General features: G+C 37.6%; 1 protein-coding gene across 6 annotated transcripts in view; it reads left to right on the forward strand.

Moving 5' to 3' along the window:
* WDPCP (WD repeat containing planar cell polarity effector) overlaps window positions 1-15,478 on the forward strand; it is a 148,301-nt gene that overhangs the window by 4,201 nt on the left and 128,622 nt on the right. Inside the window, exon 1 of one of the 6 annotated variants that reach the window (XM_063152339.1) lies at window positions 5,908-6,044. The exons of the other annotated variants lie outside the window; for them this stretch is intronic. The gene's annotated coding sequence lies outside the window, so the exon portion shown is untranslated. Of the gene's footprint in view, window positions 1-5,907; window positions 6,045-15,478 lie in introns of those variants that run through there. 6 annotated transcript variants of the gene reach the window in all.

The following is a 15,478-nucleotide window of genomic DNA, read 5'->3' on the forward strand; positions in this document are numbered from 1 at the left end:
GCTTAAAATATTTCAGCTTGTTTTACAACATCCATGTGACTTTATTTCTGTATTTTTGCAGAACCAAATTCTTAATAGCTGCCACTGTACAAACTAAATTTTTCTCCTTTTTTTCCCCCAAGAATTAAATAATGTTTCACAGAAAATATCCTGGGAAATACTGGTGGAAGAAGAATGATGTCTTAGAGTGTTGATTTTTTGTTAATTGTATAAAATATAATTCTTTATGGATAGAAAAGACTGATAATCTCTTATCTTAATGGCATTATTCATAAGTAAAACATAACTTTCAAACTTTCAAACATGAATTTATCAGTAATAAGTGTAAGAGGCAACTAAGCACTTTGTTTCCTGTATGGAGGTTTTTCTGCTAGTTAACAGATTCATTTTGGTATCTGGCCTGCTTTTGGAAACCTTATCCAAATCAATTTTTAGGCAGCAGCAGAGTTTATGGGTGGCTTTAGTAGAATACATGCTTATAATACTGACCATATTCAGTGTCTACTGATACTTGAGTAAAGAAAGAAGAAATTGCCTTTATTCATTCTGCTCACATAAACACAAGTACTCTCTGCACAGGCCTGTACTCATTCAGTTGCACACTGCAGGGCTAAATGATCCCATCTCTAAATAAAATTCCAGCTGATTTCAGCTGTGTGGACTCTGTTGTCCATACCAATGCTGCATAACTTGGAGTTTCCTGTTGCTCAAAACCAGGCAGGCATATATTGTTTTGGTTTTTTTTTTAGTTCAGTGTTGGGGAGGGTTATGTTGGAACCCATGAGAATGGTCCTCAGGCTCATACTCAAAGAAAATGTTAGAAACTCTTGGGCCTGTCATGAAGTCATTTGGAGTTGTTCTGTCAGGCTGGGATGGTGTTGAGGAATTGGTTAATTTGAACTCAGGGTAGTCGTGTGCCCAAGTATGAACGAGAAGGGAGCAATGGCCACAGAAAAAAGTTGGGTAATGGACCACTTATATCATGGCACAAATGGTGGAAAGATGCTGCATCTTTGGATGAAGGAGGCTTCTCCATGGAGTAATCAAGCAACAGGAATCATGGTTGCAGTTTGTGTTTTTCTGGTTTCCTTTTAGAATGATACAGCTATGCCTTTTTGCTCAACTTGCCATCTCCCCTTACCTGTAAAGAGTAGCCATGGTAAAGCACACAGATATGGGGAAATATTGGACCTTAATTGGATAGAAGCCTTTTGAATGTTTTGAGTCTTATTAGAAAGGTGTTACTCTTGTCTATATAATAGAATGTGCTTTTGTTTCATGGCCTATAATCCCATTTATTTACAATAATGGGCCAGATACTATTTTTGGAGTTGCTTACTGTCTGATATGGGAGAATATAAAGTATTGCTCTGAAATGGCCTTTTCCTGTTACAGTTGCCTGATATACAGAGTCTGGCCTCAGTGTGTATTAGGCAAGGGAGCTAGAAATACAGCACAGTTAAATTATGGGTTTGTATCTCCAGGTGGTGCATGAATTCGTGGTTGAAGACTGAAGAAATTAATTTTGCTAAAGCAAGAAACAACAGGACATTAAGCTACTGCGCCAGCTTTAGATGTACGCTTCGAAAATTTTCTGCTGCTCAGCATTATTCAGTAATCTTTAACTCAAATTGCAGGAAATATTTGAAATTCCATTCTAACAATATCCAACAGAGAATATTAAAGAAGCATTACATTTCAAATGCCTGAGGGAAAATGTTCTCTTGCAACACCATGGGCATTTGGATCTCACTAGTATATGCGGTATTATAGTCTAGTATTATGCTTTACTTGGTCTAAAATGAAAGCCCAATTTTAATTCTATCTCCAAAAACTTGGCATACTGCAGTGAAAAATAATTTATTTGAATGTTGTTTTTTTAATACATTGCAACTAACTTTAAAGCTTCCTCATATAATACTCCCACTATGGCTTTTTGTAATCTGACCCTTTCATTAAGACTTCAAATATATTCCCAAAGACTTAGCTCAATGCTTTCATTGCTAATTTACAAGTTAAAAGATTCCAAAGTTACCTAAGAAGTTTTTCTCATTCTGTGCAATTTTTCTCTTAATAAGACAAAACTTTTGAGTATCTTTGTAAATATATAAAACACCAAACAGAGGAACTAATAGACTCTTAAGGGAAGTAATATGCAAGCTTAAAATAGGGTTTAATAATATATACACACAATTCTGGGCTGGGTAATTTGGCAAACCTGTTAATGAACTTCTGTAAAAAAAAGTGGTGATTAAACCTTTTGGGTTTTTATAACCTATATATGCTGTATTTGATAGGAAAACTATCTTGGAAGTGAATCCCCAGCTTACAAGGTTTCAGGGAAAGAATAAAAGTGTATCTAAAAGGTTTATAAAATCACTAGCTTGAATTTATTACCATCTAAGTATTTCAGTATTTCAGTGTTGCCAGAACAAGGACAAGTGCCATGTTTTTCTTGGAAAAATAAGATCTGTGGTGTTTAGAGAAATAGAATAAGGCTCTTCTCCACCTGCTGCTCACTTTTTTCTGTTTGTACTTGACCATCACAGGGTCATGTCCAGGAGAATGCCCATACTGTGATGTTTCTCACCTTCATGGAGTTTCACAAGAGGCAGTTTTTTAGCAGTAGTGGGTCAGTTGCCTGTGTAATTGGACCACTTGTGACTCCTGACAAACTAGATTGGAGGGGAATGTGATTCAAGGACTTCAAACCTGCAGAGAGAATTCAGAACAGCAGCATGCTGCAGATGGTTTATTTGTTCAACACAGCCGTGTGGGACATAAATTAGTGAAGTGTCATTAACAGTACCATAGTTTAACTGCAGTGCTAGGCCCTGTCCTTGCTAAATGAATGCCACTGATTCCTATAATGAAAGCTGGGAATCCTCTGCAGTGCTGGTGGACATCACCTTGCCTTCCGAGGGCCACTGGTGGGTTCTGAGTTGTCACATTCCTTTTCATGGGAACTGAGGCCTACTGAACATTGATAAGGTATTTTTTTATCCATTGTAGTTGGTCCCAGGCAGTTGTACCCAAACTTCCGAGTGAGTAGAGTGATCCATTATCTTGTATTGAATAAAATCTGAGAGATGATTATCTTTTTGAATGTGCCTCTGAGATGACAAGAGTATCCACTGCAGTGTAGTTACACCATCTGGTAGCATAATTTTTAGACAGAAATGACTAAACTTTTAAAAACTGCGCCTGTAAAGGACAGTCTGCATTTTTGGAAGACACTTCGGTGGGTTTGTAATGTTGAGCTTGTCTTGCCTGAGAAATGGAAGGCTTGTAAAATGCATTAGAGAGTTGTGTTGGAAGAATAGGTGTGTATGGACTTCAAAATCACGGCATTATTTCCAATTTTATCGTCAATTAAAAAAAATTATTTCTTTCTTAAGGTTATATTGACTGTTCCTTAAATAGAAGTATAAAGAAAAGCAGGCACAAATACAAAGCTTAATGTACAAAGCTTTGCACTCTTTTTTACCTCATCGGTGTATTTAAGTAGATGCTTCCCAATCCACTCTTTTGCCAGTTTTTGATCCAATTACAACCAGATGCAGTGAATTGCAATGAGTTGTCTGCTGCTTTTGTCACAGAATCACAAAGTGGTTTGGACTAGAAGGGACCTTTGAGGTCCAATGCACTGTGGACACCTTCCACTAGATCTTGTTGCTCCTAGCCCCATCCAGCCTGGCCTTCAATCCTGCCAGGCTTGGGGCATCCACAGCTTTTCTGGGCAACCTGTTCCAGTGCCTCAACCCCTCAGAGTGAGGAATTTCTTCCTTATATCTAATCCAAATCTACTCTTTTCTGGATAAGAACTGTTGCCCTTGGTCTTGTCACTCCAGACCTCATGTAGAAAGTCCCTCTCCCCCTTTCTGATAAGCCACCCTTTAAGTATTAATGGGCTATCATAAGGTCTCCCTAGAGCCTTCTCTTCTCCAGGATAAAAAGCCCCAAGTCTCCCAACCTTTTTAAAAAGGGGAGCTGTTCCTTTCTTCCAGTCCTTTTTTGTGGCTTTTTTTCTAGACCCATCTGTAACAGGTCCTTACTTTTCTTTGCTGGGGGCTTCAGAGCTGGATGCAGAACTGCAGGTGGAGTCTCAGCAGAGCAGAGTAGAAAAAGGGAGTCCTCCTCCTTGACCTGTTGGCCATCTTTCTTTTCACACCACAGCCCAGGATGCAGTTGGCTTTTTTTTTTTTTTTTTTTAAGATATCGGAAGATTTCCTTTGTAAATGTAATTAATAAGTTGAAATTGAGACAAAAGAGCCATAGTGATGTAATGTCAGTGAATGAGGTGCAGCTTGTGACAGAAGTTATATGAAAGCCCAGAATGTTCCTGGAACACTGCAGGCGAAGTCCCCTACCTCTTAGGAGTGCTGTTAACTTTGTTACTCTTCAACTTGTGGCAGAGGTCTCTTCCTGTGGAATTCAGTCTAGGAAAACTTGTACTAGAAAACTTGTAACATAGTGCCATTCTTGTGTTAAAATACAAAAGCAGGACAGCTATGAAACAGTGATGTTGGTGGGAGTTTCATTTGAATAAATACTCAGATAGTAAGCAGACCTTACTCCTTGGGACTGTTGATTAATTGACTTTTCATCATAGAGTAAATTAAATATTTATATTCTGTAGAGATCTTGCTGGAGTAGCTTCTTTGGCATCTGTCAGTGATTATATTTATTTAACTTTATCAACTTTTCCCCCTTGGAGGGTTTTTTATTTGTTTTCTGGGTAGAATTTTTTTGGTATGTGGTATTGGGAAACCCCTAAGTGTCTTTTTCTGTCTGTCTGCTTTGTAATATATCAAGTAGTATCCCTATTTAGTAAATGACTTAATAAATGAATTTCACTCTGTCATGCTTGTTTTCTGAATCCGATTACCAAAACTGCAACACTTACAGCTTGAGCATGTGGCTGAGCTCCAGTGCAATGACACACAGTGTGCAGGTGGTTGAATATTCCTGAACAAGCAGCTGTAAAATATGCCACCCATAATGCCAGTGAATAAATGCCAACTTCAGCATGAGTGTTCTTTTCAAATGTGCACCTTGCTGAGGTTATTAGTCACTCTGAATTCAAGGACATGTGAGTGCAGACTTTGCATAAAGCTCCAGGAGTGGCCTACCTGTGAAGTGCTGCTGCTTGATTTTCAGAAGATGGCATGCTGTGAATTTTAAAACTCCCTCATCATGAATGAACTGCAGCAAATGCCATTTTCTAATTGAGGCCATGTAAGTTAGTTATTCTACTTGTATTTCTAACAATGAAGTTTAAAAAATCTCTTTGCTGAGATCAAAGAAATGTTATCATGAAAGGAAATACTGCAGTATTTGCTGAATAGGGCAAGAAAACTGAAGAATGAAAATTCTGCATATTTTCTAACATATATATAATTGTAATCTGTTTCATGGATTAGTGTGAAGATTATGCTGTTGGCCTTCTGTTTAAAAGTAGAGGAATAAGGAAAATGGTGAAAATATTGCTGCTTCCCTTAACATGAATGTGGACGAGAAGGAAGCCTCACACAGAGTTATAGCAGCAGCTGTGACTTTAATTTGAGCAAACCCAATTCAGACAAAGATTTTGGGAAAAGAAATCCACAGATAGAAGTGAGACAGACTCTGAAATTGTATCAGTCCTAAAAAGACTTAAGTAAAATAAAGGCTTGAGTAAAATACAGAAACTACTTAACTCTGGGGAAATTCCTTCCCCCTGCCACAGCCATTTAGTGGTTTTGTTTTGCTCTGCCACTTGTGTGGATGAGTTAATTAAATTGTATCTTTTACATCTGTGAAAATGGAGGGAGCCAAATGTTGCAGCTAGCTAGACTGGTCAGTCAGAGATCTCTTTGGAGACAAGATACCTCCACACTGCCCAGATGAATGCATTTTTAAACAGTGTTTGTTATAGGTGAGAGATCATGGGTGAAGCTGTGGTGGGGTGACCCTGGCTGGACATCAGGTGCTCACCAAAGCCTATCTCATTCGCCTGCTCAGTGGGACAGAGGAGGGAGAGAAAATACAACAAAAAGGTCAAGGTAAGGACAGGGAGAGCCAGTCACTGTCATGGGCAAAACAGACTCAACTCAGGGAAATCAGTTTAATTTATTATCCATCAATAGGATAATGAGGAAATAACTGTGTTATTCCTGAGGCAATGGAGCCCATTGCTGATGGGCTCAGCCTTGTCCAGCAGGGAGTCACTCCTAGACCCATCTGGCACTGGCTCTGCTGGAAATAGGGAAAGCTTCCAGCAGCTTCCTTCCCTGAAAGCTCCTGCTAAAACCTTCCATGCAAACACAGAACTGAAGTGTTTAAAATTTTAAAAAAAGGGGGGAAGATGATCTTTGTGCTGGAAATTGTAGTCAAACTTTGTTAATTAGGAAAGTTTTTTGGAGTACAGAGTATTATAGGATTGTAAAAGCTGATCTATAATAGAGTCACAGAAATCATTGTAATGGGCAACTGCTATATATTTTAAAAAATTTCTCGTTCTACTAATTTAGTTTTTTTTTTGAAACCTCATGAAAGCAGGTTGCCAGTGATTGACTGATGCTGTAAAGGCATCCTTGTATGTCTGTCTCCAGAATAATTATCACATTCTAGGTTGTGTGCTCAGTACCACTGTTTCCATTAGATTGCCATTTACCCGTGGTGTAAATTGGAGGCACATGAGAAATGGGTTGATAGAAAGATGGGGTCAAACTGTGAACTGATTAATAATTAAAAGATCTGAACACACCACTTGAATTTTTTGGCATTGTCTGATTCCTTATTATTTCAGTTTTCAAATTTTATTACATATCAAGGTAGGCAAGCTTCTGTGAGATCTTGTATTTTTGAGGAAAGGAATAGAGAGAATGTGCACCATTTCAACGGCTGTTCCTAATTTGGGGCTGCCAAACCAATGCTATTCATGCTGACATTTTGTCTTCTCAGGCAATTAAGTAATATATATTGAGGTAATTAAAGACAATTGCTTGTAATAGCAGAAAATTATTATAATCATTTTGTTTTCCAGATAACAATGTAGATTTATAATTTCTGTGACCACATCCAGGGTTTTACTACCAGAATTGACAGGGGGACCATAAATAGTTGTTATTCCATTTTGCTAAATGTCAGGGGTATAAATTTAAGTCTGTTCTATTTAAAAATCCATGAGGACAGGTTATGATCCTTATGTTAAATGAATCTGCAGCAGTTAAACCTAAGTCCATTCTTGGTTTTCATAAACTTCTTCATCTTTTTTGCACCTGTTGGACACAAATCAAATACACAGCTTGAAAGGGCATGAACCCTTTTTTTGAAGGTTTTAAAATAAGAATTTAAATTAATGTTGAGGTGAAAGAAAAGCAAGTTTCAAAATGCTGCAACTTTGCAATGATTTCCTCAGGTAACTCCAAGCCCATTAGCAAATTTGTTCACTTGTATGCTATTCCCTCATGTTCTGTGACATTAACAAAATTTTTATAATGACTTTTTCTCCTCCAAAACTAGGAAGGTCTTTGTTGGCAGAAGCTGTTTTAAAAGCTATTTTAAAATCAAAACAAAATACATCTTTACAGCTTTCAATAACATAGCCTGGGTGTGATGCAGTCAAGAGGTGCATTTAATTTAATTGTCAGCAACCTGGGAAGTTGTAACAAAATGTGCAGCTTGGGCTGTACTGAGAGTTTCTATTCAATTGGACTTCCCTTTTCTTTGTTAATGATTATGGCTGAAAAGCTTCATCAGGGTGTAAAGAGCAGTCATTCATACAAGGACATTCATATCTATGTTTGTTGATCTTTGATGATGTGTTTAATTTTTTTTGTTTTTTTAGTGGGGTTTTTCAGTTTAGAGGTCATACAGACATAGTGAAGTTATCTGCTGTGTTGGGAATTAATGCAGATTATTCTGATGCCATTCACACTAATTGTACCATTGCCAGTTTTTTTATTGTGTTATGTTTTGTTATGTTTTCCCCCTGGACAATTGCAGGCTTAGTCAGTGTATATTTTGGTTATGTACATAATTCTGCCTATTTTAAAGACATTTCACTCATTACGTTAAAAATCTAAACTTTTTAAGTGATGTAAAAATACCTGGGGTTTCTAAGTATAATTGCAGGGGTTTTATTTAAAGCATTTTAATCATCTCCAGTTTTGCCTGTTAGCAAGGTCCTTTTTATCCTAAGAAACAAAAAGTGAAAGACAAGCAAATGGTTTGAGATTATATGGATAATTAAGTTAATGGTCCTGAAATAGAACCTGAGGAATCAAAAATGTGGTAGAGGAGCATCAAGATGGTTTTCTAAATGCTGAAGGGTTTGGATAGGACATGCAGCAGAGTGACTGAGGGAATCACAGCCTCAGGGGTTCACTCTCTGTCTTAAGCCAAAGCTGAAAGTACAGCAAGGAGAGCCCCCACCGTGCCTGTTGTGTGCAGCCTCTGATCACAAAGGTAGTGCCGGTCATTGGCCTCAGAAAGGACCTGTATTGGAGGTATTGAGTAGCTTCAAGTTCTGAACTTCTGTTCCTGCTGAGGAAGCTGCTTCTCTGTCCTCAGCTCTCAGGTTTCTTGCTGGGCTTTTGATGCTCTTTTTGCAGGGGTTTAGCAGAAGTTGCTGTTCATGGGGCCGAGTGCTTGAGTTTGAGTCTTGGCAATAAGCCACAGAGCACCCTGAGTGTTGTCACTCGGACAACTCCTCCTTCTTTTGAAGTTATGAAAGCAGAAATAGGGTCCCTTTGGAAAAGGCACCTGAATGGAGTAGTTGGCCTGGCAAAAGTTACTTGGTAGAGGAAAACAAAGCCCAGAGCGCTGGGAATGTGGTGCATTAACATCACCACGCACTAGAGGGCCCAGCCTGCATATAACCATTTCCCTAGAAGGAACATGGGAGTAGACTGAAGGAACTTCTGAGAAATTACAGTGATATTAGGAGGAGAAAGAGCTGTCTGAAGCCAACAGGACTGAGTGTGGAGAAAGGTGATAGAGTGACAAATGCATTCAACCTGAAAATGTAATCAGACAAGCATGTTCCCCTGCTGAAGAAGGGATTTAGCAACTTTGAACTCAAAATCATGTGATTTTTCTCCCTCCTCCTGGCTAGATTAAAAAGGGGAGTGATGTTTTTAATATTATATTGTGCTTAACAAGCCATTGCGTGCTGTGTCAAGTTCATTTTCCCTATCTGCTCTGGCTAAAACCCATTGCTATCTGTAGTCTAGCCTGAAGGTGACAAGAGATTTGAATCATTGTAATTAGGCACTCATCATGCTGCAAAAAGATACAACTATCTTGATGAATCAGTATGAAAAAAATAAAAAGCTGTGGTTTTTTTTTTTTTCTTTAACTGCAGTTGGTGCCTGGAAATGTGAGAGCAGGAATGAGCTCTGCAAGAACTGAGGCAGCTTCCTCAGCATGACAACTGTTCTCTGTGCAGGAGAAATTGAGTGGCTTTTGCCCCTCCAAGTCCTGTTGACACCTTCAAGTGTTCTTGGACCTCTCCCAGGTTTTACTTGACAAATATTTTCATGTGTGCCACTTCTTTCTGATTCTGGAAAATACACAGAAAGAATTCACTTTCTGCACTTAAGCAAGAGCTATGAAATGAGGTATTGTTTGCCTTTTAGGATTGTTGCTCCAGGGCACACTTTTGCTGTGAAGTGTAAGTGATGAAAAAGTGGATCTGCCCAGGTTTGTGGTTGGATATGGCAGAAATAGGGTATAAGGAGCTTTATCCCTCTGGGGAAAGGCATATCCATGCACACCAAAAAGTAGGTTTTGTGACACTTATTATAGCTTTGTATTAACAATCAAATTTTGTTCTAATTTTTGCCCATGTTTTAGAAAAGGTGCAGAAAAAAAATCCTGAAACACATATGGCTTTCACCAGGTAGATATCCATTTCACCTTTTCTTTCTGGGGACAATGAGTTACCCTTCATTCTTTTTCTCTGAAGATACTTCATCTTATCACTCATCCATGCATCTTTCCTCAAAGCCTGGATAACATTCCTTTTTATTATTAAGATGTTGCATTGTTCGAAAATGAATCAGGGAATGGCATTTATTGCCCAGTAGCATGCCTTATGAACAGTGGAGTTTTGTCATAATCTCAGAGTGGCTAAATTCAGGGTTCTAATGCCAATTTATAAGTGCTCTAGTTTTCAAAAGTGAAATGTGACTATGGATTTACGTACTTATTTCAGTAGTGGCAGCTGAAATGTGATAACATACTTTGGGAGGAGCAGGGAGCAAGCAGAATGTTGCTCACCCTACATGACTACCCTGTAATAGATCTTTCAGAGCTTTGAAGAGTGGGTGTTTCTAATGACTATGTTGTATCGTTTAATGGATAATTTTAAAAAGTGACACACTTTTGCAAGTCAGTGTTAAAGCTAAACCGATTTGGAATGTGCCAAAAATAGACTTCAAGCTGGGGTTTGCAAAAATGTACTCTTCTGGAGTGAGCAAATACTAATTCTGTTTGTCATGAAAACTGTGTCTGTCTCTATTGAGATTGTGGTTTAAATCAGTAAATATGAAGCACTAAAATATTATATATATGTATACATACATATAGGTATATACTAGAATTAATTTGGCTTTGCAACTTTAGGTATTTAACAAGAAATGTACCTGACAGTTTTCCTTTCTTCCAATGATGAACTAAAGACTTAGCTCAAAGTAGCAGCCCTAATTTGCAGCTAGATAACAGATGCATTTATATCCAGAACCCCGTCATTTCCCTTCTTGGTTTTTTTAGCATCACCTGACTTATATAAGTAAAATCTGCTGAGTAAGTAATTTTTTTTTATTGTCCCCTGAAGGGACAAGTTCACATAGTCTCTACCTTCCAGTTCACACATTCACTACCTTCCATCCTGCATTCATTTTTGGGGCATGTTGGCTGACTTAATGCGTTTGGTGGATAAGGTAGAGATCTTAAAAGCTTCAAACGTGAATTTGTTTTTTTAAAATTCAAGGAAATGCAAATTGGTGTTCCCTTCCCCAGACTGCTCAGGAAAAGACTGTGACCTGAGCTCAAGGATTTTTTTTCAATTTGGCCTTTGGTATCAGTGATTAACTATGGAGGTCCTGATGGCTAGAGGGCTCCAGAAGCCGTGGTGAGCTGTTTTGTGCTTGCCTGGCGCCAGAGTTGCGTGCAGTGGCAGAGGAGAGGAAGGAGAAGGGAAATGAAGGGCATGGCTACAAAACAAGTGAACGAGCTGAATATAATGTAGAAGGAATTTGGGAAACTCAAGGGAAAAGTGAGGAACCTAACATGGAGGTTTGGGAATATGAAGTTGAGCTTGAACATCGACTATGCATGGAAAATCAGACAAGTTGCAGTATCCTTCACTGTTTTGTCTGTCCTTTAGATTACAACCTCTGTGTGTTGTGCCATAGAAGAACACTGAAAATAAATTTTTAAGTACTATGTAATTCTTGTTGCCATTTTGTTTTCAAAACTCACTTATTCATCATGGGCGATGTTTCCTTTGTTTTCTGCTGACAGCAGAATGCCTCCTTGTTCTTACATGTTGATATATGGCTTCGTTTGAGGGAGATTGTTGGTGTTGCCTTTAGCACAAATGATGTATACATTTGCATTTCTGGAACACTTTCAGAGTTCCCCATTTGCTTTTATCTCCTTTACAGAACGAGCAACTATTTTCTGGTTTATCTTTTCTGAAGATCAGCGTAGATTGATGATTACAGTGTGCAATAAATTAACTTGTCAACTTTTGCCACATTTCATGTTTAGGTTATATATCTGAACAATGTTGAAGATTTATAGAAAACTTTAAAAATTAATCTGAAATGTAAACACTTGAGAACAAAAGAGTTTTTTTTAAACTGGATTTTATTTCTAAAAGACTGCTGCATAAAATTGTATATCTCTATCTAGAACAAGCTTTTTAATTTTAGTTGCTAAAGGGGTTTTAGAGTGATTTATTAGACACCTGACTGCAAAACTAAAAGTATATTGTTGTAATCCTATTGTTGTCTTTATTTGCCTAAACCAGAAAAACAGGGAATTTGAAAATACAGTGTTCATTAGAGTAAAAAATACAGGTTTTTTTAATAATTTTTTGTTCTTCAGTTTGCTTTTAAAGGAATTTGTTTTCTTACTGTATTTTAAAATAGGCTTGAAAAACTTCACTATAGTCACAATGTAATTCTTCGCTATTTTTTAATCTGAAATTACTGCATGGGTGGGAGAAATTTGTAAATTTTACTTTTTCAGTAGTCTGATGAATGGCTTATTCACTTGTGGGCAGCATATTTTGTTTTCCACTTGCAATATATAGAAACAGTTTAGTTCTTGCCTCTCTGTTCCATTTTGGCCTTCTAATCAGAATTAACACTTTGAATGGATCAGTGTTTTGACTGGAAATATTATTCAAACTGAGCCTTTTTATCCACAAGTTGTTTGGAGTGAATTCTTGAATTCCACCAGAAGAGAACTAGGCTAACTACCTTTAGCAGACAAATTTTTGTTTTTCATAAAGAATAAACCATTTTCAGTCTAGCCACCCATTTCCTTTTTTTTTTTTTTTTCCGAATGTCTTGGTCTGAGGTCTCAGAGGAAAATCCATGGAAATTTCTGTCAAGGTTTCAGAGGATCATAAGTGATTTAAAAAAAAGAAAAACAAGCAACAGGCATTTTATTCCTGGTTCCTTTTTTTTTCTGTTTCAGTCTGTTACATGTGGAATTTCAGTTTTATCCTTTCAGATTTGAAAAGATCCCGGAGTAATTTTTCTTCTTGAATTCTGTTAAGCAGTAAAAGACCCTGAATTTTACGAAAAATCAACCTTTTAACAACTCTCTGAGAGGGAAGATAAGGGTTCTTCATCTGGTCTCCCCCTACCCCACTACCTTCTCCCAAACAGGACCTTCCTTTAGCCCCTGGGCAGTTTTCTCCCCATTCTTTTACCATATAAACTTGATTACATGTCTCTGAATGCAGTTTAAGGGATTCCTGGGCAAGGGGAAGTCAGACCTGAAACAGGAAAAGCCTTTTTGCTCCCTAGAAATGAATTTGAATGTTTACCTCTTTACTCAAGGTAATATTTGTCTTTTAAAAGCAGCACCTAACTTTTTCACTTTGTAGTCTTTCCATTTCTTTTGGAATGTTCATTCCTAAATATCTCATAAGTTTCCTTGCCTGTTGAAATATCAAGAACTCTGCTAACTGTGTTTTCTTTGTTACTGGTGTTTCTTTCCCTATAGCTGTTTTTGCTTAGAAGTTGTCTTGATTTCAGACCTGTTTTCCAACAGCTCAGTTATTGTTTTTTTACTATGGATAAGATTGACAGCCAGAGGTTCTTTACCATAATTATTGCTTGAATTGTCCTGTAAGTTGGAGTTTTCTATGTTTTGGCAGGGCAGGGATGTGTGTTAGTACCTCTTTTGCCTGTTCATTGGGTTTGATGTATTAGAAACTATCAAAGACCAGAGTTTATTGTGGTGGTGTTACTGATGCAGGCTGAGAATTAAGCCTGTCTAGTTTTGTGACTGTGGCTTTCAAGGCTTTTAAGTGTTTTTAAGGGCAATTCTGTGTTGCAAAGAAGAAAAAATATCAATTACCTTGTAGTGAACCCTGGGATCTCTCCTCTCTGTTTGAACTGACCATGAGTTGCCACATGCATGGCTTTGGGAGATTGGGAAGTACCAGCAAAATCCCAGTGATGGCTGCTGTGGAAGAACACAAATACATGGGAGCATTGTAATGCATTTAAGAATTATTTCCTTCTAATCCACAGCAAATGTCACAAGTTTCCTAAGTTTCATCACTTCCCTGAAGTGATGGTGGGATGTCTTTTTTTTTCTTTTTTAAAGTGGCATGTGGTAACTCAGGTTGAGCAAAAACCTTGGCCTGGAGCAGAAAATTGCTAAGTCTTTTACAACATGATAGATTTTTCTTTCTATTTTTTAAAGTCTAAATTCTAAATACTCTTGTCTGCTTAGATAACAAATAAGTTGTACAGTTCTTGGGTGTCTTTTTTTTAATGCTCTTTTCTTGTACCTCACTTGATTTATGCAGCCCCTCTGTCACTTCAGTGAGAGAATGACCATAATTATTTTAGCAAAATTTCTAAACTTGTTAAGGGTTGACTCCACTATGCTCAAGGTAAGAGCCACCATTTATTATGAGTCCCTCATTTGGAACATCCTCTTCTGGACATTGCTGATGAAGTACATTCCTAATTCTTTAATTCTTTAATATCATGAGCCACCAAGGCAGTCTTTGTTCTCCTGATGTTACCGTGTGAGAAGCCTTCCCAAACCTAGTGCTATGCCTCTTCCAAAAAAGTGGAATTTTGGAGGGCTTTCCCCACTTTTTATCTGCCTTCACAATATTTTCTCCCTCTTTCTATGCATGATTAATGAGACAAAGGAAGATTTGAGCCTTATGCAGAGGTAGTCAGTTTGACTGGAAGTGAGAAGTTACTTTTGCATTTATAGTGTGTATTTAGTGGCTTGGGATGACATCCTGGAAGTTTCCCCTCTCAGCATGTTTGCTGGCATATGTACTGAGTTTCCTTTAAAAAATGGTAATAAAATAAATCTTCCTTAATTTTAGAAGTCTTTTCACTTCAGGTAAGTTTTGGTGACATCTGTATTTTTTCTCTTGTTTTGTCAACAAGTGTTAATATCAATGTCATTAATATCAAGGCTTACTGGATATTGATACTATTGGAATAAATTTTAAAGTTATCTTTGTGTTGGGAATAATTTCTATTTAAATTGCATAAAAGTCAGTCTTTGTTGTAACTGGGAGACAGAAAAAATACATTGAGAAAGCTTTGAACAGACTTTCTGATGCAGGGCCAGCTATGTCAGTTTGTGATTAGATGAAGTACCATAGATTTATTAATGGGACTGGTAAGAGGAATATTGTTATGGCAATATTGAATTTAAATTTAATCTCTTTGTTCTCATTGGGCAAAAATCATTGTAGCAGATTGGAGAATGGGAATTTCACCCCATGATTTTGTTTTCTGTTAATATAAAAGCATGCAGGTGTTTACAGGCAAGTGAATGGGTCTCCATATAAAACGTGGGGTTATGAGAGATATAAGAACTGCGTAGTATGAACGGGCGCTTTGAGGCTTAAACTGCAACCAAGCAAAAATGTGCAGCCTTCCCCTTTTGTCTATAATAGGGTCGACATTGGGAACCATGATCCCTTTGATCTTTACATAAAACAGATGAAAATGCATAAATTGCATCTAATCAGAGATGAATTAAAGGAAAATAGCCTCCCGGAGGACAAAGCACCCCAGGCACCCATCAACAGCCTTACCAAATGACAGACCTGGAGGAGACTTCAAAGCTGCAAACACAACTGCCAGTGAAATCCACCAAGAATCAAGATGCCATTTAAAAAAAAAATTTAAAAAAATTCACAGTTTATAAGTGCCCACAACTCTATAAGAGGAAGCGGCAGAAACACACTACATGGACTTGCTTTTTA

This window comes from Melospiza melodia, chromosome 3 (genome assembly GCF_035770615.1).
Source record: "Melospiza melodia melodia isolate bMelMel2 chromosome 3, bMelMel2.pri, whole genome shotgun sequence".
Taxonomy (NCBI): Eukaryota; Metazoa; Chordata; class Aves; order Passeriformes; family Passerellidae; genus Melospiza; species Melospiza melodia.